Genomic DNA, 26,456 nt, shown 5'->3' on the forward strand with positions numbered 1-26,456 from the left:
TAAACTTCAAAGGGTTTAATTCTTCAGGTGGACTGCAGACAATACTGCTTTGTGCCCTCCATTGTCATTCAGTACCTGGCAGGTACGACACGACTGCACTTCAGTTTTTCATATGTTGGTAGCATATAAATGACAAAGGAGTTCTCTGCACATGTATGATATGAATTTTATTTGTACAAGCTCCTCCCTGAACCCAATAACTATCTGGTTTATGCACAATGCCTCCAAGTAATTGTTGCACTGCCTCAGTAATTAAGTTGTAGTAGTTCACTGGTGCCTAAGAATAAATCACCAGAAAAGTCAAAATTATAATTACAGCCCTGGACTTTATGCATACCCCTTTGTATTCAGTAATTGCAGAATTAGGGTCTGAATGCAACAACGTTCATGGGGTTGCTTGTCAGTGAAGCCAGTGAAAGTTTTTCCACTTGCTGCAGGGGAAGCAAGGGCAGTTCCTCACCGTGCCTCCACATGTAGCCAGCCTCAAAGACCAGCAGGTATTTAAGCCATTAAGATCTCACACTACAGTGCACAAAGCCACATTAAACAAGAATTGAATCTATCTAAAGCAATGCCTAGGAGTTAAGGTGTTCTTCTCAGCAGAGGCAGGGCAAAAAAGCAAAGGCAGCTTTCAACTCTTCTGTTAGCATTAGCCAGGATAGTGCACCATATCATGTGAAGTGGTCAAAGCACAAACTTGTACAGAGTCCTGCACCTATCTTCCTCTCCTTTGATTTTCCCCAATCATTTGGTGGGGTTAAATCTGTCCTTTCTCACCACATGCAAAGCCAAACATGGGTATCAGTATTCAAGTCAGTAACATCTTGCAGCAATTAATTCCATGTACAAAGTGGTACCTGTGTAAAAGTATTTACAAGCAGTTTCAAACATAGCGCCTCTCATTTTTGTTGTTTCAGCAACAAAAGGACAGGATCAACTTCTCCCAATCATTTGTATTCAGAAGTTGCCTAATATAAACAACTTCAAACTTCCCATACAGCTTCCAATATTGCTCTGCTCCCTGGGCACTGGGCAGAAGCGGGGAAACAATAACTTGCAGCAATTCCCACTAACTCTTTCTACAGGGTAGAAAAGCAGACTTCATAGGGACTTTCACTGAAAGAAAAAACAGAATGAGTCTGCGAAGCACCACTGGGGACTTGATGCGGATTTGGGGAAACAGGAGGAAGGATGCAGTGATGGGCGGAGCAAGACTAAGAGATAGCAGTGTTAAATGATAAGGCAGGTATGTTGGCAGAAAAGACTACTGGTACCTAGGTTTACAGGTATGAATCATATATGCTGGATGAGTATTCATGTCCTACAAATTCCTCTGATTACCTAACACAGGCTAAAAGTAAACACACCAAAGGTTTCTAGGAACTCGCAGATGTAGCGCAAGGGTCAAGGAATAGTTGTATAGCTATAATCCTAGAAAAACTGTTCACAACAATGAGTTATCTTAAATTTACTACTGAGATACAGTTGCATTCTGGAAGAACAAAAAACAATTTAAGAAAAAAACAGGAAAGGAATGATGAAGGGTTTCATGAATTTTAGGGCTCTTTCATAATATAAGATGCTTTTTAGATTGTCCAAGAAAGCAGACACATAATACTCATTTATACTAGCCTTTTGCCCTCAATTAAAAAAAAAAATCAACCTGAAATGTCTTTTGTCTCTTCCTACCAACAGAATTCAGCTTTTCATAGCAAATACTATTCAGCAAAACAATACCTAAACAGATCAGAAAAAACACACATGAAACAGACTCTCATATACAAAACTAGACATACATGTGTGTGAGTGACTTGTTAAAAAATGCAAGACCCAGCTACTGATGTCTAACTACCATCATGCGCAGGGGTGAGCAGAAGTCAGCTTGGTACTCTTTACACATATGTAGAGTATTTTACTCCTCAAAAAGCTGAATAAACTAAGCTAGAGACAATGTCTTTAAGATACTCAGTTGCTCAGCTTTTACCCTCTTAACGGCATCATCATTGCATAGATTTTCTGAGCAGCTTAAGGCCTGACAGCAGCAGAAGAGGGGACAATGTTGACAACAGACATCAGCAGGAAGAGCTGGACATTTTAATTGCCAGTGGAGCCAAGCAGTATCTTTGTTCAACATCAGCTCACAAATCAAGCTGAGGTTACATTCCAAAGACACATAACCTCAATACTCCTTTATGAGCAAAGAACCAGCCCTTTGAGCAAAGGACCAGCCCTTAAAGCCTCCCTCCCTTTGCTCCTCAGACGTCCCTTCACACACACAACGTCCTTATCAGAAACACTCCTCCAGAGCACTTTCCACCCAACATGCTTCTTCCCTTCCTAATGACGGCTCTCACCTACAAAGCCTCTCCCACGCTCCACACATCCCAGCACACAGTAACCACTCGGGAAGAGAGGTACTAGTCATATCACTAAGAAGCCAACCAGTAACAAACAATAGGTTATTAAAATTTTGCTGCCCTGGAAATCAAGCATCAAATACCTAAGTGCCAAAACAATCAGGTCCACCCAGTTCTTCTCCAAGTCCACCCATTTTTCATTTCATTGAGCCTCTTATCAGGCATTTAGGTCAGCCCACTTCTTGCTTGCTTCAAGCAGTCTCCTGCCAAAAGTCTACAGTCATCATACCTCACCCTTCCCAAAATGTGAGTTCATACTCCTTTTAGACTACCAGGCCTGATTCAAATGATTTACAGCTTTATGACTTAGCTCCACTGTATGAAATTTGTCCTTTTTCCTGTCTCTTTCCTTTCCAAGGCCAAATTTTTCATCATCTTTTCACATCTGTGGTCTCTCTCCTACATTAACCCCAGCTTGCACAGAAAATAAAAAGACCCCTCCTTGCACTTACAGCAAGGGCTATTAAGTTTCTGTACCATTTAGGAAGGTTCCACATTAAAAATCCTTTTTGATAAATGGGAGGATTGCAATACATGATACATAAATAAGAACTGCACTACATGCCAATGAGGTGCAGGAGCACAGGAGACTAGAAAGTCTGACTCCTGCGTGCCTCAAACTTTAGCAACATTATTCTTTCCTTTCAGAACAATTTTTAATTGCTACAAACACAAAACAACGCAGGTTGAAAGAAGCGATTGAATTAATACCTCTACTCTGGGGAAAAAAATATTTCTATGCATCTAAAATATTCCAATCTTCTCACAGTGTCTTAAACAGCAGACAAATTTCACCATAAACCATCCTCAATTTCAAACATGAATGTGGGTGCATTTTATCTGAGCTACACAGATCAGGAACACTCAGCTATTCTCACCATGCTGAAAAATGCTTGTGTAGGTCACTTTGAATCATATCATCAAATGCCATGGAGACAGAGGGCAGAAAGCAAGATATCAAGCATATACTGGGAAACAAAACAACAGCATGGAAGTAGGCAGCTCCACATTTGCACTAACAATTGCATTAAGAATCAGCCCTCAAGTTTTTTTTCCTTATCTGATAGTACATCCATATATTCCTGTAACCATACCTGCAGGCTGGCATGTCGGAGGGGAAAAAAAAAAAAAAAAGAAGTTTTTCCTGTTCAATTAAGTAATTCAGCTATAAATCCTGAATGTCACTTTGTTATTCTTTTGTAGTGCATTATATTCAGTCATGATTTTAGCTTCAGAAAGCTGTTCAGTAGAATTTGCTTATCCCTTTCTGTAGTTACATTTACATTTAAATCATGGTGCAAATTATAATAGAGTTGAAATGAATTAGTACAACATAATAAAGTGTTATTTGGAGATTACAGTGGAGGGGAGAAAACATGCTTCTTAGATTTTAGTCTCAGTTTTGCAGTTTTCCTGGCCTGCATAATAGGTAAGTCATTTATGCACAAATGAAATGGTACTGAGCTTAGCTTGGGCATACTAATTTTTGCCAAGTAAATAACAGTCACAGTATTTCAAGATCCTCACGTCAATACAACATACATTAAGTCACTTTCCAGTGGCGCCAAACACACCTATTTTCCGCCGTCAAAAGGGGGCTTGGGAGGTGGCAGTGGGAGGAGGTGTGCCAGCCCTCCCCACCCAGCTCATTCCCCAGTCACACAAAGTCCTGCTACGCTTCTCCGAAACGGTGGTGTTCTGCTCCCAGGCTTGTTTTGGCTTCAGCATGTCTCAGTACCTTTGAAAAACAAATTACATTCCCATAAAACCAAGGAAATGTCTGATTTTCTTCCTTTCTTTGGTGGCTGGCTTTTTTTGGGGGGTTTGGGTTCGGGGTTGGTTTTTTTTTTTTGAAAAGATGAAAAGTAAAACTCTACCATACAAGTATGTTGTGATAGCTTAAAGGCATTTGATAGAAGAAAATCTTGCACATGAAAACATACTCTTTTGGACGAAATTTGTATTAAGACATTCTTTTAAAGCTAACACATGGAAAGGATAAAATGAGTATTAGGAAAGCTTTCTGAAAACAGTAGTGGCTTGCAGAACACAGACCCGCTAACAATATGCATCACTTGGGAGATTGAATAATTTTTCCATTACTAACATTTTCTCTCTTGGGTGAAATCTTGGTGCTCTCTAAACTTAATGACAAGATTTCCACTGATGTCTCTGAGGCCAAGATTCCACCCCAATGACCCTACCTTCCCAAAAGTGCACGGGATGGGGTGAAGTGTTTAAGTAAGAAGCACGAGTCAGCACCAAATGCATGGCTATACTGGAGACTCTTCAAAAGAAGGGAGCCCACCACTGCCACCACCAGCAAGCTCACCACTGCCAAATCAAGTTCACCTGGAGATGCAGTGGCACGTGCCATTCTGGTAGCCTCAGTTCAGCTCTGTAGAGCATAAGGTATCTAGCTCAAATCTATCATCTGAGATCCTTTTTCAGCCAGGACTGAGACAGGCACCTCCAGAGGGCAATAACAACCTACTCGAGGGCAAATGTGTGAAACAGGAGGATGAAACATCTTCTGGACACAGCCTTCCTCTCTCCTTTGTCTACTGGCTACATGTGTAACTTTGAGATGCCTATGCTTTGCCCAAACACATTAAGTGAGACCCCCAACCATCTCAGGATGGAGGTACTAACATCCTGCAAGGTTTTCCTCCTAATTCAACCGCAATGCCTGGCAATTTTTCTCTGGCTAAGACACAGATGAGAAACCCAGGTGGACCTGCTTAAGATATTCCTCCTGCCCCTATCCACCTTCCCTCTGTGCACTCATCAGCAAAACAAGACTGATAATAACACTGCACTCTTGGAGGTGCACACTCACTGCCAGGTTTCAAACAACAAAGATTAAAATGTTATGTTAATGTATCTACAAAGAATATGCATCTCCAAGTCTGCAAAGTCTTCTGCTTAAAGATAGCCAGCATAACCCACAGTATATATTTGAGGATGAGGATTTTTATGCTGATGCAGTTTGTCTCAAAAGATTACAGCCACTGAGGTGCAGTGAAACAAAACCAGGAAAATCTCCCTTCAGTTTCAATTAAGCTCACTCAACAATTGCTCACAAAGACAGTTGTGAAGGGTCATTTTAGTTAATGGTACACAAGGTGAAGAAGGTAAAGAAAGCTGTATTAATTATTACAATTGTTAAAACTGGAAATTTATTCATTTCAAGCAAGACTTTGAAAAGTGGAACGTAGCAGAAGTGAACAAATGTATTCTAATACTGTAGTTCTTTGAGCATGTTATCATACATTAAAATCCACACACATCATCATCTGCTCATCAGCTGTTCAACAGTCTATTTGAAATATCATCCCACATACAGTATTCATCTGAGGCTTTATATTCATGTTCTTCAGGGCAGAGGCCACATACCACAAACATCCATGATTTATCCTTGAAAATCCTTCATTTATTTTAGGAGCATCTGAGGTGTTCATCATCAAAGATTTTAAGTACAATCTCACTTCTGCAGCTCTCCTACTTAATCCTTACTCCAACTAGCTACACATTGAATGCAAATAGGGTAATAATAGTCTAGGGTTTTGCCCAAATAAACACGATGCTTAGAAATAAAAACAGAAAATCAAAATGTAGTATGTAACTCTACTTGCCTACACCTTACAATTACCCATAATAGGCCTGCTCCTAAGCTCTCCCAATGTAAAAAAAGCATGGATGAAGTAGAATTACTAGGTACGCTGATGTAACATACGTTAGAAACACTGACACCGTGACCACTGTTAACTAAAAATGGGATTTTCAGGACTATGCAAGCCTGTATCTTTACATGAATTTTACGCATGTAGTTGACTATTCAGCCCCTATCAGACGAAGTAGCTTAAATTTCTATGGTACATAGTGACTTCAGAAATGAGGTCCTATTAACAGCATTACTGGTTTTGAGACCAGTGGACACGCAGAAGTCATTGAGGGGTTACCTATTCAGCTGGAGACAGCAAAGCCAGCAGCAGAATTCTACTTCTAGCTTTCACCAGAATTTGTGCTTTTTGCACAGCTTTGTCCTTTGTCTATAGCTACATTGGACATATTTGTGAATGTCCTCTTGAAAGGACTGTTTTGAAGAACTGCATGCTAATGAAAGGAATCAGAAAGGCTGAACTTTCCACTGTTAACGCCATTTAATGAAAACAAAGAGAAAGGTTTACCCAGTAAAATACTGTTGAGAAATGCCAATATCTGTCCTGTGATCAAAAAGTGACGTCAACATCAAAAATGGTAATGAAGACGTTCACACCTACACATTGAAACAGCAACACTTGTTGTATAAAGGAAGCATAAGCAAAAGGAGAGAATTAGGAAATTTACATTTGCCTGAAATAGCATAATGTAAAAATTCTGTTGTTTAAGTAGACAAACCAGCCTCATGACACTGTAAGGTCTCTAATGAACCTCAACAATTTCTGGGATAATAACATATATATAAACACATATATACACAAATTATCAGTCCTGCAAACACAACTTGGAATCTAGATCCTGGAAATCAAAGCAAGTTATTTTTCCATCTTGTAACATAAACAGTAGTAATTCAGCTGACCAGTTGATGTCACACTATGTAATATTGTGCATGGAAAATCTTTCTTAATCAAAATGCTGACGTTTTACACATTGTGTAGTGTTTATTTCACACAGCAATGGCAAATCATACCTGACCTTTTGCTAAAGTTAAAAAAAGTCCCCTTTTTCAGATAATGTAGATATCAAAATACTCTACCACCTTTGTTACATGTCAGGATACCAAAGAAAGCACCCATCTCATTTCAGAGGCCTTCAAATGGTGACAAGTCCTGAGCTAGTGTGAACATACGGAATTCCACGGAAGTTAGTCAAGCAGCACTCTTCTACAGCAACAATGCATCTGACCCAGTGTTTTTTATATTCTTTCTTTAGTGTACCTTCCTTTAGTTGCCCCACAGCTGTCTTCCAGGCCTGCCAGCATTATTGTGTCACCACAACCATGCAACACAACCTGGGCCCCTACCAGGCACAGCGCCCTTCCACATGGCATGCCGTATGCTGGCACCAGGGACAAACCTTTACATTAACATTAACACTCCCCAACCACTTTCTTGCCGAGGCAGTGCTCTGGAAGTACAGTGCTGCCTGGTTTTGCTTTCAGATAAAAGGAGACAGCTCTCAGTTAACAGTGTAACCAACCATCAAGCTTGTACCCAACATGTAGTTCAGCTCCCAAAATCCTGTTGCTGGTTTCAGCATTTCAGCATTCTGCCTCCAGGGACAATGACGCTGTTTGCAGGAATTCACTGAACTGAGGTCTGCTCACCCTTTGATATGTGTCCAGCTCTCACGGACAGTAATGAGAATTATGCACAGTTAGGAAAGGATAAGAGAGGACTTCAACACGTGTCCCTGTTCTCTCAACAAAGGATTTTATTTTATTTATTTTCCTTTCGCAATGGTAAATGTTTATGAATTTTGCAGCTGGGCTAGGTATTTTTGCATATTCTCTTTGCTTTTCTGTTTCTTCTGCAGCAAGTTAAAAAACACTTTCCAAACAAAAACCAGCTGAAAAATTACAGTGGCTCTTATTTACTTGTTTTTAAACTGAGCAGAGCCAGTTTCCTACTGGGAGAGATCATTCTGGGAGCTGCTCCAGATTCTCTCAGAGCTTCTTCCCAGTCGCTGGGAGCAGCTCTCGGAGCTTTTTGCCACACCTACACCCAACCTGTACATGCTCGCTGAAGAGTTACACGTACCAGCACTAAGCAGCAACCTGAAGAGGAAATGCTTGGGAATGCTCCTTCCACAGGGAAAGGAGCTGGGAATCAGGAGAGTCAAGAAACAGTAGCCGTAAGCAAGATGGCAAAATAGTAGCTTCTGTGCAGGTCTACAGCCATGAAGGTAAAGGTAGAAAGAGAGCAAATGCATTGCTGTGCTACTTGAGTGTATCTTTCATAACCAGTATTTTAAAATGGGAAAATGCTGTAATAAGCAGTTTGAATCTCAAAACTGTTTCAGACCACCTTTCCCAAACTGACTACCAAGCAGGCTGACATCCCCTTTGGTTTTAATGGAGTGAGGCTATACTCACAACAGCAAGAGCGGCTATACTCACAACTCACAATGCCGAAGAATGCTCCCAGTATCTGAAGCCAAGCAGAACAGAAAAACCCACATCTACCTCAGCAGACCTCAGTGTTCAAGCCAGGGTGGCTGCATACACCCCGAGGAGCTTCCAGGAACCCTCCAGCTCCATCCCTGCACAAGGTCCAGGGACGGCCTTAGTGCCAAAATCACACCAGCAAACACTCTTAGCAGTTTGCTGGTACAGACTATTGCATCTCACCATGCCAGAACACAAGAGTACGTGTTTGTTTCTTAATACAGATGTAGCAGAAAATTCTTTTAATTCTCTTGACCTAGTGCTTCCACCGGCACTCTCAGTACTTATGCTGTGCTGGGGCAGAATGGGATTTGTATCACCACATAAATATCAGAGTAAAGACCGGTGAACACCAAAAAGCAATGACAGGCTGTGCTGTCAGTTGTCCAAATGTTATATCACCTACTAAGGTGTGTCTTAACAACAAATTCTGTTACAAAGAAAAAAGTTTGGCCTTTTATGTTAAGGCCCTCCAGTTCTGCAGCATTCTTTTCAGCTGAAGGAAACGCTTCCAGGTCTCCTTGTACACTTTATCCTGACACCGTAACAGATGGAAAACACCTGCAAATAATCACTTTTTATTTAGAGAACTGTAGTCCTTTATCACTTACATACACTTACTGGGAATTAACTGGCAGGGAAACAAATCACTTCTAGAAAAGCCTGCACTTCAGCGATACGGTGAGTGGAAGAATGGCATCTACTTCCACTTCATTTTTCCTTTCAAGTGCATTACTGCTGCACACACACTTATTAACACTCACATTAAAATCCCATAAAATCCATGGGGTTTAAAGATGCAAACTACATTTTACCTGGAAAAAAGAAGCATGGTTCTTCCTCCTGGATCAGTGAGTGGAAAGCACTGTTATTCTCAAACACAATCGAGGCACATACAATGCACCTTCTCCCTCCTGTGCTAAACTATGTATCTCATACAGCAAAGGCAAACCAGCTTGAGGGTTACAACTAACTTGTGCTGCAAAAGTTTTTCAAGTCAAAGCAACCAACTCTAGAACTGTGATGCTATCACACATTTTGTGGCAAATTTGTGATTTTTGGTATATTTTCTCTTGGTCTACTTCCTGATGCTGTATGAATATATATTAAAAAACCCTCTACTTTCATTGAAAAGGAAAAGAGCATGTGTTCCTTGCTGTCACCGCTGCCCAGAGAAACGTGAAAAATGGCCTCCAGCTCTGAAAGCTCAAAACCCAGAAGACCAAGAGAGCAAATCCCTGCATGATCACTTTTTTTAAAAACTCGCAATTTTTCAAACCCCTCTCTTTTGTTTGTGAGGGATCTGACTCATAATTTTCAGAGACAAACAGGAAGCACTGCAGACATCTCCAAGTGTTTCCTCTCCACCCTCCCACCTTGGCTTTTACTTAACTTCTGGACACTTTATTATTCCTATTGCTATACGTTAGCAACAAAACAGCACTGCTCTACACTGGCTCCAGCGTTCTAAGATACATGAGACCGTCTTTTGCCCAAATCAAAGGGAAAGGCGCCTTTCCTCCCCTCGACAGGACAAAGCAAGGCTCTCACACAGCCCCCCTCTGCACCAGCTGAGAAAGGGAAGCCCTTCCACCATGCTTCGCTCCACCGCAGCCACCGCAGCCTGCAGCATGGCATCGGCAGCCCCTTCCCGGCTGCCAGCCAGGGCAGAAGCCGGCTGTCGGGAGGCCAGGCGCTGGACATGACCCCCCAGCACCTCCTCACCGGGGGGTCCCGCCGAGTGGGACTCGGAGCAGAGAAACAGGATGAAGAAGTGTTGAAGGTAATGTGCCAGGAAACCTTTTTTACCTCACTCAGTTTATTCACTGCTTCCTTTCATTGTATATATGGGGGAAAAAAATCATTTCCCCTTCTCCGTTCACCACCAGTCCCGTCACGCTGCTGGGCCTGCAGCCGCTTCGCGCGGGCTGGCAGGAGGCACTGCGGAGGGAGGGTCCGGCAGCCCCGGCTGCAACGGAGGAGCCCACCGGGGTTTTTAGCTTGCCCTACTACAGCAAGCAGTTTTCAATGACTGTAGGTGCCTGACCCTCGAGAGGCCTCAGCCAGCAGGCGGGCGGGGAAGCTGCAAAATCTGACCGGTGAGAAAGGCCAGCGATGGGACGGCGCCCTGACAGAGCTCCCCGACAGGCCTCAGGGGGACGAGGCACAGCAGGGCAGGGGTCCTGCCTGCTGCAGCGTGGGAGGAAAAGCAGTATGAGCAGGGACAGGAGAAAGGAAAGGACCTGTTCTGAAGAAGACCATGCAGCTACCGCAAGGAACTGGAGCAAGGTGAGAACGTGCTGGGGGGTGGAGCACACAGACATTGTCACTTACTCCTGCATGAACAGCTCTCAACCAGTGTGGTGGGGACCATGGAGGCATGCAATAGGAAGCCACCTGTTTCCCTTTTCAAAGATGTCAGCTCTCTGAGACTACTTTACTTTCTTAATGGGAAAAAATAAATAAATAAATAAATAAATAAATAAGGGGAGATGCATTTTAGTTAGCAGCTTTTCCCAGGAAGAATATGTTCCACCTTTCAGGGTACTTCATGTATTCCATCTCTGTGTGTCAGTGTACGGACTTAAATGCAATTACAGGCAAGCCTGAGATCCTGAGGTTTATATCCATGCCACCCCGGTTACCACACTGATTTTGACTGAAGAAGCAAGTCTGCCCTGCTACTGGACAGTGCCTTTGCAAGAGGAACCTGGACACAAGAAAAGCATACCAAAGTTCACATCTAGTTTAAAGTTAAACAAACTCATTGGTGTACACAACCCCCATTTAAAAAGCCCTGCTAAAGTCAATCTAATATTGCGCAATAATATTCAACACAGCAAAACTATTCTACCCTTTTCCTTAGCGCTCCACAACCCTTTTGGACACATTATCACGAGAAGTTAACCCACTGCCTGGCACATTAAGATTAAAAACCTGCTCACTGCCTCAGCTACAACTCCCTATTCATTTGTGCACAGTAAACACTACTACTTGGCTATAAGCTGATCTGAAAAGATAGTACAGCACCCCACCCAAAAATCAGCTCCATTTTTATCACCTTTCCAGATTTTATTACATAATCAAAAAGCCAATTGACTATCTCTGTGGTGCAGCTTTGTGTTCTTTCTCCAAGTCAAACAGCCCCACATTGTCTGGGATAATCTCATTCACTCATAAACAAGTAGTCTGCTGTATTTTGATTAACACTTCCGTTTAAGAGGACATCGAGATGCTTCAGCCTGAGTGGCAGAAGGTCTGGCATCCTGCTAAAAGAGACATGTTCTTCTCAAGCTTTTTCTCTGATTGGAAATCAGAGCTGCCAGCCTTACTCCAAGTTCTTCTCTAAAGCAGAACTCTCTATTATTTTCTCATTTGACACATGGAAATAGAACAGCATGTGTTTAGGTGATGTCTGACACTGTTTTTGAGTTACAAGACTCATGGATCACAACATTCAATAAAAGGACCAAGTTGACCCAAATGCAGGAAGGGACAAAAGCAAACATTGCACTAGTTCATTCATTTCATGTTACAACCTTTCAGACTCTGACTGTCTCTAAGCAACAGTCAACTCCGTTAGCACAAATAATCTACTAAATTGTTTAAGTAGATGAACTCATATTGCTTAGAGAGGGCTAAGAAGCACTCATATAAACTGTTTGGATGGTGAACAGAGATATGCAGCCACTGATAAAAAACAGCTTGCAGAGTAAACACATATCCACAGCCCCAGTGGTTTGAAAAACTATTCACGAAGTCAAAAGGCACAATAATCTCCGATACAGCAGTTCACTCGTAATTTCTTCCATCAGTATAGTGCCCTAAATAAGACATCAGAAGCTACTTGCTCTCCAGTGATCAATTAAGATATAAGCTGATATTGGTTTAACCTAAATGGTTAATTGTTCTCAGAAAAATGGAAAGCAGAGACAAGGATTTATCCCGCTGCATGTATGTGCTGCTTGCTACTCTGGCAACTTAAAAGGAGTACAAGTCGTTCCTGCACCTCACAATGTGCAGTTTATCTGGTTGGTCTGCAGCTTTGTGTTAGCAATTATGTAGACTGGAAGTGAGTTTGAGCCTTTGTTGTTTCTTTTTTCTAATCTTCAATCTGAAGAGGCTTTAGAACATTTTTTTTATTTTGACCTTTCAAGTTTAATTTTTTTTCTAGGAAACAAGCACCGAAAATAACTATTTGTTTGTATATAAAGCTCTGTGTTTATACAAAAGAAAAGCTTGTATCTAACTTGTCATCCTGAAATTAGAAAAAAGTATCACAGCACTTACACTCACCAAAATTGTACGTAAGTTCCTGCCAACTAACTTTGTACAGATCTTGTCATAGCTATGGAGCACATTTTCGACTGGCATTTGGATCAGATTCTCTGCTGACTTACTCTGGCAATGCAGTGCCCAGAAACACTTGACTAGCAAGTGCTCAATTCACCATCTGCAAGGGATTGCACAAATATCCCACTTCCCCCTCCTCTCAACACACAGTAGCAGAGGTGGCAGAAGTGAAATAAGACTTCCTAGCTCCCTCAGCAATCCCCTCTGGCCAAGACCCCTGTGAAAGCAGTTACTTTTGTATTAGGGCTAATATGAATCAGAAACACAGACGCACAGAAATTCATCTGGCCCCTCAGATGCCTGTTTAGGGTGGGAACATCAGCCTCCAAAATGAAAACCCATCATCTCCAGAACAGTGAGCCACTAATCAGCTGGGGTACCGTTGAAGCCCCGTCTATTGTCTCTCCTTGGAGAGTTCAGCCTTTACAGAAAGGATTTCAAGTAATTTACATCTAATACCGTCATAAAGAACCTGTCAGCATCTTCCAGGCAATCCTCAGTCCCTTCACATGTACTGTCTATCCTGAAAGATCCTACCTTCAATCTAGAGACTGGGTAGTGGTGGAGTTACCAGCCTCCTGAGATAAATCCCTAACCTGGGCAAAGACCAGAGCATCTTCTTCCTGCAAACTAACAGAAAACCAAAGCTCATTGGCATCCCAAGACTCAGAATCACTTAATTTTTCAAACTACCCTAGAAGCAGAAACTGTGCGTAACAAGATAGACTCTTTAGTGATAACAGATAATCACTTGTTATCTACTGTTTGGGTTGTGTGGACCCCTTACTGCTCAAATTTTCTCTTCAACATCCTCCCACCAACCACACAAAATGCAAGTGCTGTGGCAAAATCAGCATCAGTGGTGCAAAAGATACCCTGAAGCACACCATTGCCAGCACAAACTGTTCTTTCAGGATTCCAGAGCTCTGTAATGAGGACAACATGGGCTTCTTGCTCCTCCACAACTACACAGTACATTAAATGCTGGAAAAGAGGAACCACAGTGAACCACCTCAGGCTGCAGAGACCAGAGACCAGGACCAAACACCACATGGAAAGAGCTACCACATGAGAAGAGCTACCAGCATACTTCACTGAATGCATAGGAAAAGAGTCCTCCCTCTTCTCCTTTTCAGCTAAACTAAATAACCTACCTGATTTCACTCAGAAGGATTCAGTGCCATTTTACATGGAGAAGGACCAAGAACTCATAAAAGACATCTAAGGTCCAGCTTAAAAAACAAGCTCTCAGATCTGATCCCTCAAACTACCATCACATAAAAGCATCCTGTTCTTGAGCAAAACCAGCCAGAACACAGAAATTCCAAAACTCCTTCAAACGGTAACATCATTCACCAACCTAGATACCCACAGCCAAGGTGCAAAGACCATTCTGACAGTATTTGAAGATACCTGAAGACATTTCACCACTCAGGCAAGTCTTGGAATATAGCATCTTTGGTATTCCCAGAGGAATTAAGTGATCGGAAAGAAAAGCTGACAAGATACTTCCAGTCCTTTCAGGCTAAAGACAAAAAATGCTTCTAGTTCTTCTATGACCTCTGCTAAACTGAGATAATAGATGAAAAGCAGCTGCTGAAAAAATGCTTTCTTTCACCCCAGCCTGCTGGAAATCTTCATTTTCTGGTCTTGACATGAACTTGGTCTCTTTAGTCCACGCACTTGTCACTACAGACTAGACTATTATAACACATGTATCTCAATCACATGCAAAAAGGAGGCACAAAGTGCAACTGAGACTCATTTCTCCTTGATTCATTATGTCTTGCTCACATCCAGTCAATTCCTGGACTCCATATGCTTTCCTGTAAAAATGTGTCCAAGAGATCTTCCTGTTCCCAAACAGGCTTAAACAAGATTTTCCTGTCTAGTGTTTGATCTTCTGCACAGTCCACATCACCCAGATTTCCTTATTATAAAGGATATTTGCTTTATATTGAAACAAAATAACTTCTGGAGTATAATTCATATTCTCATCCACTCCTGTTTTAAGTCCCTCAAAGGCAATGGAATACAGTGCTCTAATTTCCTTGCATCTATAAAATAAGGCAGTAAAAGGTATGAGTCCATAATGATCCTTTCTACCACACCCATCAGACTGTGGACACGCTGAGACAGTGCTTCTTTTAGGGAAGCCTACAGCCTCCAAGATGTAGCGAAATTTGAACTTTTCCTCTGATCCATAGATGGCTTACTCTTGACTCTAAATCTACAAAAATCATTCAGCAAAATCTCTTTTATTTCCAGTGCCCTTTGGTTCCTGACTTCACAAGCGTCGGGCGATTTTGTGAAGTCAGTCATGACTATGTGAATGCACAGTCACAACTATCAGTTCTCTGGCAGAAAAAAACCTAAACTCTTCAGCAACATGCTCCACTGATACCACCACAAGATACTGTTGCACTGAGGTCCTCTCTCTTATCTGTCTTGCAAACATCAATTTCCTGCACCATTTTCCACATCCTGCTTAACATTTCACCAAATTGTATTTTTTTCGAATCAACTGTGACTCTTGTAGCCCTCACAATTTCAGCAGTTTCAAAGCCACGATACAATTTCTGACCAAATATAATGTCCTATGTACTATCTCATTTCTAAACTCCAAGCTTGCCTGATATGACCAGAAAACCTTGATCTTGCCACTCTGAGGGGATGCTACAATTTAAGATGATTGCAAGAGCCAGTTATGTTCCCAAATGTCCTCCTGAGAGTTGTCTGCTCTGAGGTCCAGTCAGGGAACAATACATTCTTCAAGGGGATGATTCAGAAGGTTTTGCATCTTATGAGAAGCAAAGAAAAAGTGATCTCTTTTTGAGTACAGCCATTCCTTGGAATAATCCTTTAATCTTCTGCCTAAGGCAGTATCTGCAACTAGCCTCCAAAGAGTTCTTTTGGGTGAGGCATCAAGGTCTCCCTGCTGCTCCCAGATCTGTGAATGCCTGTGAAAGCACAGCCCTATTAACTCCTACAACCAAAGGTTAAGCTATTCTCCAGAAGCCTCAGCATAGTCCTGACCATGTATTTCTTCCTTAGATGATTTAGAATGAAAATGTCTGAAATTTTAAGCACCAACAGGGATTCTTTCCAAGTAGTTCAGAAATTTTATCACACTTTATCACATTCTAAACTCCCCTTTGTCTTCTCATACCTGTATTTCCACACCTGGATAACTGATTTGTAAAATAACTGATCTGCAAGATCATTTCTAATGATCAAGCTAAGTCTCTGCTGAGGCTCTACATTTTGTGGAAAAACAGATCAGGACCACAGCACATATATATTTGACGTTCCCATTGACCCACCTTGCTGTTTGAGAGTGGGTACATTGCCTGCTCATTTCCCAAACTTGTCCAGACAGTTTTTAATTGCTGCCCATAAAAGGTTTCACTTTCACATGCAAATCATCATTCAAACTACCCACTAGGAAACCTCTTTGCTTTGACTCCTAATGCACCCAGTTCTTTTTTCAGATAACATTTTTGTTATTGCTTTAATTCTACCTGCAAGGCTTCCAGTTCTTGTACCAGAAATCATATCAATTCTCTCTGGTCTTTTTTGAGGCTGCACGTTTTTTCTGTGATTGTTTCTTGTACCATGGCTCCACAAGAACATCAGTCACAAATTTCCATTTTGGAAGTTGGATCCGTCTCATGATACCACGTTATTGTTGGTCATAAGTAATGATATCAGTTCTGGAGACTTAAGGGCTGCTTCCACTATAAAGAAAAGTTTGAGATTGTGTCAGGTATTTTCTTTATCATTTATTCAGAAAGAATTTATAAATTCTTGTTTTCCTGGACACCGGAGAAATCAAACAGCAGGAGTTTCTTTTATTACAGTTTGCAGAGAGAACAGCACTCTCATAGCACACACTCGTTTTTATTGTCCTTGGGTCAGCGTATCACGTTTCCTCTGGCTGTGGCTGAGTTTTTGTCCTATGTTCTCTGCACTTCTGCTCACTTAGGCCTGTATAGCTTGTCTTATCGATTATGAATTTCTTTCTAAGAAGGTTCTTGGGTAACATGACTCAGCTTTTATTTAGGCTTTACCAAGTGTATGTGCTTTGGGTGGTGACTTCTATTGCTTAAGCTATCTGGTTGCAGAAAGGACAAAGGATTTTATCTTGCACTTCCATTACAAAGAACAGTAATTATACTTACCAGTGTCAATGAGGTTCCACCCAATGTATGAGCATGACAATAATGCCAGCAAGTGTAAAACTCTTCTCAGCACATTTGTTTTTAATAATAAATATCATTCTGCATCTTTAGATACATACTTTTAAAAAAAGTTTGACACATGGAAATTTTAATTAACTAGTTTTGTCACAACTGTCTTACTCCCAGGCTTATCATGAGATATACCAATATAAAACAATTTGTGCAACTTCGCAATAAACATGCTACCGGATCAACATTTATAAAAAGAGCACTGGCCAAGAACTTGGGAGTCTTTGGTTATATTCCACGACTTGTCAACAACCTTGTGCAAATCGCTCCTCTGCTTGTATCCCACCCCTTATTAGAGTATTTCCCTTCAAATATACATTAGGTCCATGGTTGAAAACTCAAACCTGCGCTCTCCCAGCTCTACTCAAGTAAAATGATTCTATTAAGAGCAGCGTAATCACAGCAACCAGTTTAATCTGCCACAGAAAGGAAATCGACCAGATGAAACAGTCCTGTGGACCAGCAATTTAACTCCACCAGCTAATGCACAGTACAGCTTTAAATGAGGTGTTCCAATAGAACTGAACTTTACAAGTAATAGTTTCACTGTATCCTAGATATTACATGGGGCGGGGGGAATACAGTAATTGGTCATTACATTCACTGGCAGAAAAACCTGTTCAACTACAAAAGTTAATACAGACAAGATTTATTGCCTGCCAGGTCCTGACCTTGCCTTGTTTTTGCAAGAGGAGCAACTGCTAACACAGACTGAGCACACCTCTAACCCAAATCCTGCAGCTGCCCAGGGTCCACAGCAGTGCCCTCTCTGAAGAGTGAGATGCCTGCCTCTGAATGGTTTCACGATCAAATCCTAATCCATCTTTTACTAGTCCTGAAGACCTACTCAAGAAAGTAGGAATCTTAACTTGGATCCTCTTTAACAGGTTCTTTTAAAAAATTGCCCCTTGACATATTTGCAGTTTAAGTTTACAACTTTGCAGGTGTAGGACCTACATCTCAGACCACCTGTACAGGAAATAACATCATGGAACTCTGTCACTATTTTGTTAGTTACTTTTTCTCAGTAAAAAGAACATATAACAAGCTATCACCTACAGCCTTACACAAATGTATTACTTCCTCACCAACAACAACAAAAAAATCCACTAAATTTTCTGTATGCTATTTAGTACTTTTATAATTTAAAAGCAAGGATTGTTTCTTCTGTATTCTAATATTTTTTATACATAACATGCTACGATGACAGCAATGATATATAAGGATACCTACAAAGATATTTGAAAATCTTACTTGAAACTTGGACTTCGTATATTCACTGAAATAGTCAGCTTTACTGTTCTTAGAGCAATACTAAAATCCAAAATATTTATTACATGAGTTCATTACTTATAAAACCTGTTTTACAGTAAAGCTTGACTTACTAAATTCTATCTTTAACCTGAAAAGCATTACAGACATTGCCCTACTTGTATTTAACATCTGCAAGCCTGATGTAAAACCTTACTTTAGAATGATGGAATTCCACAAAATTCTCCACTTAACCCTGACTTTTCAGCTCTCTGCAAAGAGTCAAACTCACTGGGCCCTGTTTTTATAATTTCGAATAGGAGTGAAGTCTACAGACTAGCACCCTAACAAGTGGTAGATGGCAAGAAGACAGTGTATTCAGCTGAAATTGAGTCTACCGCAGCAAAAGGCAATAACCTATGTTGGAAATTGTCCAAGGTATCAAAGTAAATACTACTAATAGGCAATTAACCTTTTTCACTCAATGCAGTTTGCTAGTTTGCTGCTTTTTTTTTTTTTTATTGAAGGAATATTTTAAAAAAATGTTTTAGGTAGCCTTAAAGCTATTATTCTTTGTTTGGAAGAATGGAACTTTAATAATGCATTTAAACATTTTTCACCACTCATAACTGTACAAATATCTGCTCTTAGTGTTTCCAAAACTGATATAGCCTCTTTCCCAATACATTATGTGTTTTCTCTCTTTATTTATTTTTTCTGAACAATAAAAAAAATATTAGCCCGATTGAAAAGGTGACTGAGAATATTTTAGCAAAGCACACTACTGTTTAAGTTATCTGGAACAACTAGGAAGCCCATCAGAAATCTAAGCCCAGCTACCTTTAAAATGAGATCAACAAGGTCACACAAAAACACTGTTTCCAGTTTCAGGTACTCACATGCCATTAGTTAGGCCCCCCACTTGAAAGCAGGTGCTCTGACTTTAAGTTAGTGAAAGAAAATCACTACTAAACTCAGGGAATTTCTTACACACATTTCATTTGTTACCATTGCTGATTTCAAGCTTTTCTCCACATCTGTGTGGAAGAAGCCGAGGATATTGAAAATTCATGGAGCCCTGGGAGTTGGGACTTTACAAATAACCTCAGGTATTGCAAGATTTAGTACAAAACCACACTGGTCACATTCAACTTAGCTGCCCTCTGAAGCTGCCTAGTTACATTTCCCGCACCACAGTGCTCAAGATGATAGAACTACACAAAATTTCACAGGCATCAGGAAGCACGCACACACTGGAGCCAGGCAAAATCCCCCACACTAAAATGAAACATATCCTGCAGCGGTGGCTGGGGATGCCTCGGTGGCTTGTGCCTGCCGCTGCTCCAGTTTTCATCCAAAGCACCCTCAGGAAGCAGGCAAGCAGCTGCACGGCTCCAAGCCTCCTGTGCCTGGCCTGGCTCTACTCTGCACACAGCAATAGCAGCACAAGTTTACACTGAACTTTTAACTGTGTGCAGTAGGTATTAAAATCTGGGGCTTACCACAAGTTTAAGCAGTTGTTTTCCTAATCCTGTGACTGCATGCTTTCAGCTGCCCCTGCGACATTGATTAACTTGTACTGTTAAGTGCAGGGGGAAAAAAAAGCTGTTTGAAATTCAAACGAGTCTTTAAAAAAAAAAATCAAGATAAGAAGTCTAGGCATTGTATCATAACAAGTTTGTGTGTTTTGAGATTCATCTTAAAAGCCTTGTTTCAGGGTTTGTTTGTTGATTTTTTAAATTATGTTACTTTTTATCTGCCAAAGGTCAAAGAACAAAAACTCGATTACTGTTTTCATACCAATTCTTTGTACAGAGAAAAGCTTAACTTACAGCATCAAATGATAGCAACCACACTTGGATATGCTCTTCTAGCCGCCTTCTGCTAAGTGATTTCATATAAATTTCAACTTCATGCTTTCACTCATGTAGCAGCAACAACATGAAGGGGCATTTTAAATGCACTGTCCAAAATTTATTATCTACAAAGATTAGTAAATTATCACAATTCATTATATATAACCTTATTTGTTACAAAAGCATTGAGCGTTACATGCGCTTAGCAAGTCAGCCATACATTGAAAACAATAGTACAGGACCAGATCACTAAGGACTGTTGTGCTTTTACAGAAAGAATTGCATAAGGTACCACAGGCAGTATTTAAAATGCTATTTCTTTCTGAGGAACTGACTTTGTAACTTGGACATTCTCTTGGAGAAGGTGGTATTACGCATTTTCCTAACAATACCAAAAATCCTGGGGAAAAGATATCAAATATTCAATTGTTTGAGACCATACTACCCTCAGCACAGGCCTTCACCATTTGAAATATCAAAGTAAACAGCAGCAGTGAGAAGCTGACTTATTCCATGTGAAGTAATCTGAAAAGAAGACAGACAGTTTGGCAGTAGCTTTCATAGCTTTTTCTGTCAGTAGGGGACTGCAGATCCCCCAGCAACTGTCCATCTTCTGTTCCTCTTCAGCCTTACCTCCCTTCTAACACATGGTGCTTTTTAGACCACGTGCATCAGTTACTGCCCCACCACACACACACACCCTTACCTCTTTCCACGCACCCCTGCTCTGCTGATTTCTCTATTGCCTTACCCTACGTTCACCACAAACCTCTCTGCACCCACATCCCCCTGTACTGTTCATCATCCAGGGGCCACTGAGGGAGCACTGACAGGACAGGGGAGACTTGTTTTCTTTTCTGCAACCTATAGCAACCCCGTGGTCACTCATCAGCCCGCAGAAGTAATGGCAAGGATAACCCTGCTCAGATGATGTGATGTACCTGTGAAGCCCAGGAAGGGCTGGTGCAGCTTCAGCACAGGCAGCATCTCAAGTTGCCAAACTCCAAAATGTTCCTGCTAGCGCAAAAGGACCCTCCAGACTAGAGGCACTGAAGGCAAGGTACAGAGCAACAGGAAGAGGGGAAAAAGCCCTCATGGGCATGGTTTGCAAAATCTGCCCCCAGTTTATAATGACAATTCACTTAGCCTGCTAAATCAAAAGGTAAACCTGAGCAGAAGAACCAGCACTGCAGGTGCTCTGGACAGGGTGGTTCATTCTCAGGTACGCTGCAGGACAGTGCTGCAGTGCTCACATGGACAGCCCCAGGCAGCCCAGCCTGGTCAACGCTTTAGAGTCCTCTTTCCTTTATTATTAAGCAATAAATAAGAACAGGTTTAAAATCACATGCTTTGGACAATGCTTTGATTCTATTCAACAGAATCCAAAAAAATGCAAACAAATGAGTGTAAGAGGTAGACAAAGATTCAGGGACAGACAGCTCGAAAAACAGTGCTAGAGCAACAAGACTACTCCTGACACAATCTTTTGGCTACCACAGCCAAAATAGCCCCGCGAAACCTCAAGTGATACCTAATACAAGACTGGAATAACAATAACACTTTAAGCCTGTGTTTTCTCTGTCTTCTGCTTTCCCTGTTTAACCCCGGGTTTCCAATTTTGCAATCAAAACCTTGCTAGAATATAATTTCTTTGTTTGTTTGTTTCATATTTAAACTGAACTGAGGCAGTAAAAACTGGAAGTATCTTTACTTCTCCAGAGAGAGGGAACACAAGCTGGTCAACTGAAGCTTTCCTGTGCTGCCCAGAAAAAGGAGCTGGAAACCCTGGGAAATGGGATTCACCTCCCACACAGCTGCAGTCTGCAGTCAGGTTGGGGTCTCTTGGTGCGCAGTGCCAGCAGAGAGGAGAAGCTGCCCCTGGCAGGTAACACCCAGTGCCCTCTGGCAAGAGGCAGGTACCAAGACAGCCCATGCAGTTGCAGGGGTCTGAATGAAATCCTTCTTCAACTCACTGCTGTCAAAACCTGGGCAAATTTCAAAGAGGCAGAGAAGGACAAGTCCTCCATGCTGGAGGAGAAGTGGGTTTGGAGACAGACCTGCAGCTCAGGAAGGCTCTCAATACACAGCTGCAAGATCCCCCCCTTTTTAAAAAAAAAAACAGGGATAACCGATGCACTTTTGCTCATCCTGTTCTCAGAAATACCATTGTACTTGAAACTTTCCACACAAAAACATTCAGCCCCAGGCACGTACCTTGTGTCCAAAAAGTCAAGGTTTAGCACCATTAAACACAGCTGAAACAAGGACCTATGTCAGGAAGTGCCTACACATCTACATAGCCGTGGAACTATTGATTCAAGTAATTAGATGGAATCAGATTTACAAATAACAAATGCAGGTTTAAAAGAATCAGTCACAAGGGGGTTTATATCCTTAATATAATTAAAATATGCATCAATGAATTTGTGACAAAACAACACAGACAAGGGAAAAAGTAAAATCCTGCACTACCATTTATTCTCCTTTCTCCACTTTTTCCACAAATATCCCTAATCAAGTATATCAAAGTCATATGAACTTCACCAGTCTCCCTTGCAAGAAGTAACAGACCTTTCAAAGCAAGCAGAAACCAGACTTCCAAGTGCATAAAATACACGTGCAGAGGACATGGCTTTGTGGTACAGCTGAACAAACAGGCTCACACTTCAGCCAAGCAGCAGCAGGAGCCAGCACTGTTAACAAAGAAGGGCAGCGGGTTTCAAACACCTTGCCATGCCGTAAAACACCCGACTGAGCAAAGGTTCACGTGCTTCTTAGGAGATAATGTTCCAAGCTGGGGGAGTCGAAGACTGATCTGACTCTTTCTTCTGCAGCAGTTTTAAAATACAGGATAACATTGATTTCTATTGAGTCCCAGAACCGTGTAAAGACTGCTCAGTTAATCTCCTCATTATGTAAAAGGAAGTTAAATCAGACTTAAAGTCATGCAAGTTGAACAATCTCCCCTCTCTTTCCTGACTACTCCCCACGTTACCCATAGCCCAGCTGAGAACTACAGAAGTTGTAATAGCCACACCACATGTCTCAATTCAAAATTCGAGTCCTCTCTCATTCCCATTACTACCACACAGCTTAAGGATAAACTCACTTCTACATTAAATCAATTGGTTCTCTCCCTAAACCCAATTTTCTTTCCACTTCTGTACGATGAGCTCTTTGAACCAAGGATATTACTTTTTAGCGTACAGTCTCATAAATCATAACGCCGTAATTAAGTCTAATCCTATGTTCCTTCACACCCAAGCTGTGCTCTGTGTGCAAGTAAAACTTCTGAAACAAACAAACCCCCTCCGGGGCTCATTACTTGCTGCATTCCCATAAGAGTGCTTTGTGGAAAGCTCTGTCTCATTGTTTATTTAAAGACGGTGCTGTTGTTAAAACACTTGAAATGAGCATCAAAATAAGTTTGTTATAAATGGTAAAGCTGGAGCAGTGCCTAATTGCTAATGTGAGTGGATAATTACAGAGGATATAAGCTTTGATACATGTATTGAATTGCAAGGCATGCAGATACCGAGTTGTATTTATATGTCTACACCTCTGGTTATGTGGCATTTATTTAAAGATCAATGAAGGTATTTAATAATGCATACAACATAGCTTATGCTTCAGATGATTATCACAGAAAAGAAATACACCATATAGCTGAAAATTGTACATTAGCATATATTCAAAGTAGTTGCAGAACTCAGACCAGTGCTTTTGCATTAGGAAAACAACCAAGACAACATAGTTCTGAAAATGCTAATCCTACACAGTGTTAAAAAAAAAAAAAAAAAAAAAGAAACACACAATCAAAACTGTCAAATCTCATTGGTACTGTCAGTCCGAAGGATAAAGTACCTAGGTAATAAAACATAAACATACTTTTGCCCACAGGAAAGCTGAAGTTAATCTTCCCTTCTCTCTTCGGGGTATTATTTAATTTAATTCTGGTACATTTAGAATCATGAGTATTGCTAACTATGCTACTCTCACTTTCTTCAAGCTTTTTCTTCTTTCCTGACTAATTACATTTTGCCAGTTGGCACAAGAAAGAAAAATTTCCTATTAATTAAAGGACATACACTCTGTTCCTTAACCATACCTTGCATTTTCATACAGTAGGAGAGAAGGGTAAAAAAAAAGTCCACTGATGAAAATTCTACATTGGTGTGTTGTAAGCATCATCAGTCACTACATCTTTTCTCTTAGCACCATTCCTGAGGCCACCAAGATGACACATTTTAGCCTTCATTGTATTTGGAATATTCTGATTTATGCTCTTCCACAAGCACTTTCTACTTAATTCTGTCGTTTCACAAAGTATGACTGACTCTGCCTGTGTGTGAAGTCCAACTCCAATAAGACAACTAATGCACTAAAGGCCAGTGAAGGGACCTGAATAAAACTGCAATACTTGTTTCAAGTAAGAAAGTTCTTTTAGCAAACGCTTCTACAAATTAAGAGAAGCTGTTCAAGAAAAATCAACATTAAACTCAAGAAAACAAGTTCAAACACTCTTCAGCACACTTTCTACTGCTAATTAGAAATAAGTCTCAGCACCCGTCATCACCCTTGGTCATATATTCCCTAGCAGGCAGCTCCTGCTGCACGCTTCACCAGTTACGTTCCATGAGGTTTCCTGCTTGCTATGGCACAGAAGTGCATTTATGGAGGTAAGACAGGAATGCAGCTACTGATGGTGACTAACAGGCTCATCGTCAAATCTTCCTACAGCTGTTGATGGCCGTTGTCATTATGTACTTTTTTTCTGCCTCTCCAATCAAGAATACTCTTTTTCCCCTCACTGTACCGATAGGTGATTACTAGCAGCTCAAATTGCCAGCATACATCACTGCCAACATTTACAGCCAAAATATTGGGGAAGGTGGTCTCAAGGTTCAGACACTGGTCTAGGACAACTGAAGATACCTACATTCCTTGCCTACCTCTGCCACATATCTCTTGTGGGACATAAAGCCTCCAACTGTGCAGAAACTAAAACGCATTAAAAGCTAAAAAATGGGTAGAAACATACATCATTAGTACAGTTCAACAATCCAGTACCGAATATATCTTGAAATGGCAGAAAGCACTACCCATGGATATAAATCCCTTTTCCCAAATGTTTCCTTTTCTCAGCCTTGAGACTGGAAAAGCCAGATGACACATCATCAGCACCTCAGAGCAGCATCCAAACCCAGAATAAGCCCAAAGCCAAGCAGAAAAAAAAGAGCAGAGGATTGCTGGGACTCTCAGCACCTCAAGCACCCAAAGACCTGCAGTTGCCAACAGAGAATGCTGAGCCCTAAAGCCCTCTCCTGCACCATTACCCAAAGGTGCCCTTCTCCACTTGGGATCCATAGCCTGGAACATCCTCCTGGAGACAGGTGGTTATACCTCTTCTTCCGAAAACTGAGCACAACCTCTCTCTTTTAAAATATGGATACAGGAGGAAGAATTCGGAGCAGTGCTACCCAACTTCCCTGCCCCCATCCCACGCTACAGCGCTAACCCAGATGCGGAAGAGAGGTTCGGTTTCCTCTTCTGACTAAGAGGGATCAAATATGAAAGCAGAGCCCTCACGCTCACATCCAACAGCTGCCTACAGCAAAGAAACAGTTCAGAGACAAGGACAGGAGCACAGGTTTCTTCCAGCTCAGAGCAGTGCCCCAACCTTTTGGGTCCCATTTACAAAATCTCATTGTTCTCTTTTGATTCTCAAACCCTTTTTGTAGGGGGAGGTGTGGAAAGGCACTCCTGCCTTCACCTAGCACCACTCAGCATGCTCATCTGGACACAGGGCCAAGGAGAATGGATCCCCCATCTCCTAAACAAGGAGGTTAGGACCTCCTAAACTGCACTAAGGAAGATTTCCACACACAGGTTATAGTAGATATTAACCTGACCATATACTTGAACTGAATAGCTCAGCTGCATCTTCCTCTCTGCTTTAATTTTCCTGGGGAAACTGAGCACATGAAAATTTCTGCACTAGCAAGTGAGCAAAAAATACTCTAAAATGCATCAAACAGTCTTTCCTTAGAAATCTCCCTCAAAACTCACCCATTGAGCTGGTTCAAGTCTTCAAGAGTAAGGTCTGCTGACGTGACCTCCCCCGCTTGGAGAGGTGCTGTGTACTATTTTATCTTATTTA

At 41.3% G+C, this 26,456-nt stretch overlaps 1 protein-coding gene across 4 annotated transcripts in view; it reads right to left on the reverse strand.

Annotated features, from left to right (window-relative positions):
• Nucleotides 1-26,456, reverse strand: part of ITPR2 (inositol 1,4,5-trisphosphate receptor type 2) — a 268,236-nt gene that overhangs the window by 238,754 nt on the left and 3,026 nt on the right. The window contains exon 1 of one of the 4 annotated variants that reach the window (XM_056342123.1): nucleotides 16,461-16,479. The exons of the other annotated variants lie outside the window; for them this stretch is intronic. The gene's annotated coding sequence lies outside the window, so the exon portion shown is untranslated. Of the gene's footprint in view, nucleotides 1-16,460; nucleotides 16,480-26,456 lie in introns of those variants that run through there. 4 annotated transcript variants of the gene reach the window in all.

Source organism: Falco biarmicus, chromosome 5, assembly GCF_023638135.1.
Source record: "Falco biarmicus isolate bFalBia1 chromosome 5, bFalBia1.pri, whole genome shotgun sequence".
NCBI classification, from domain to species: Eukaryota; Metazoa; Chordata; class Aves; order Falconiformes; family Falconidae; genus Falco; species Falco biarmicus.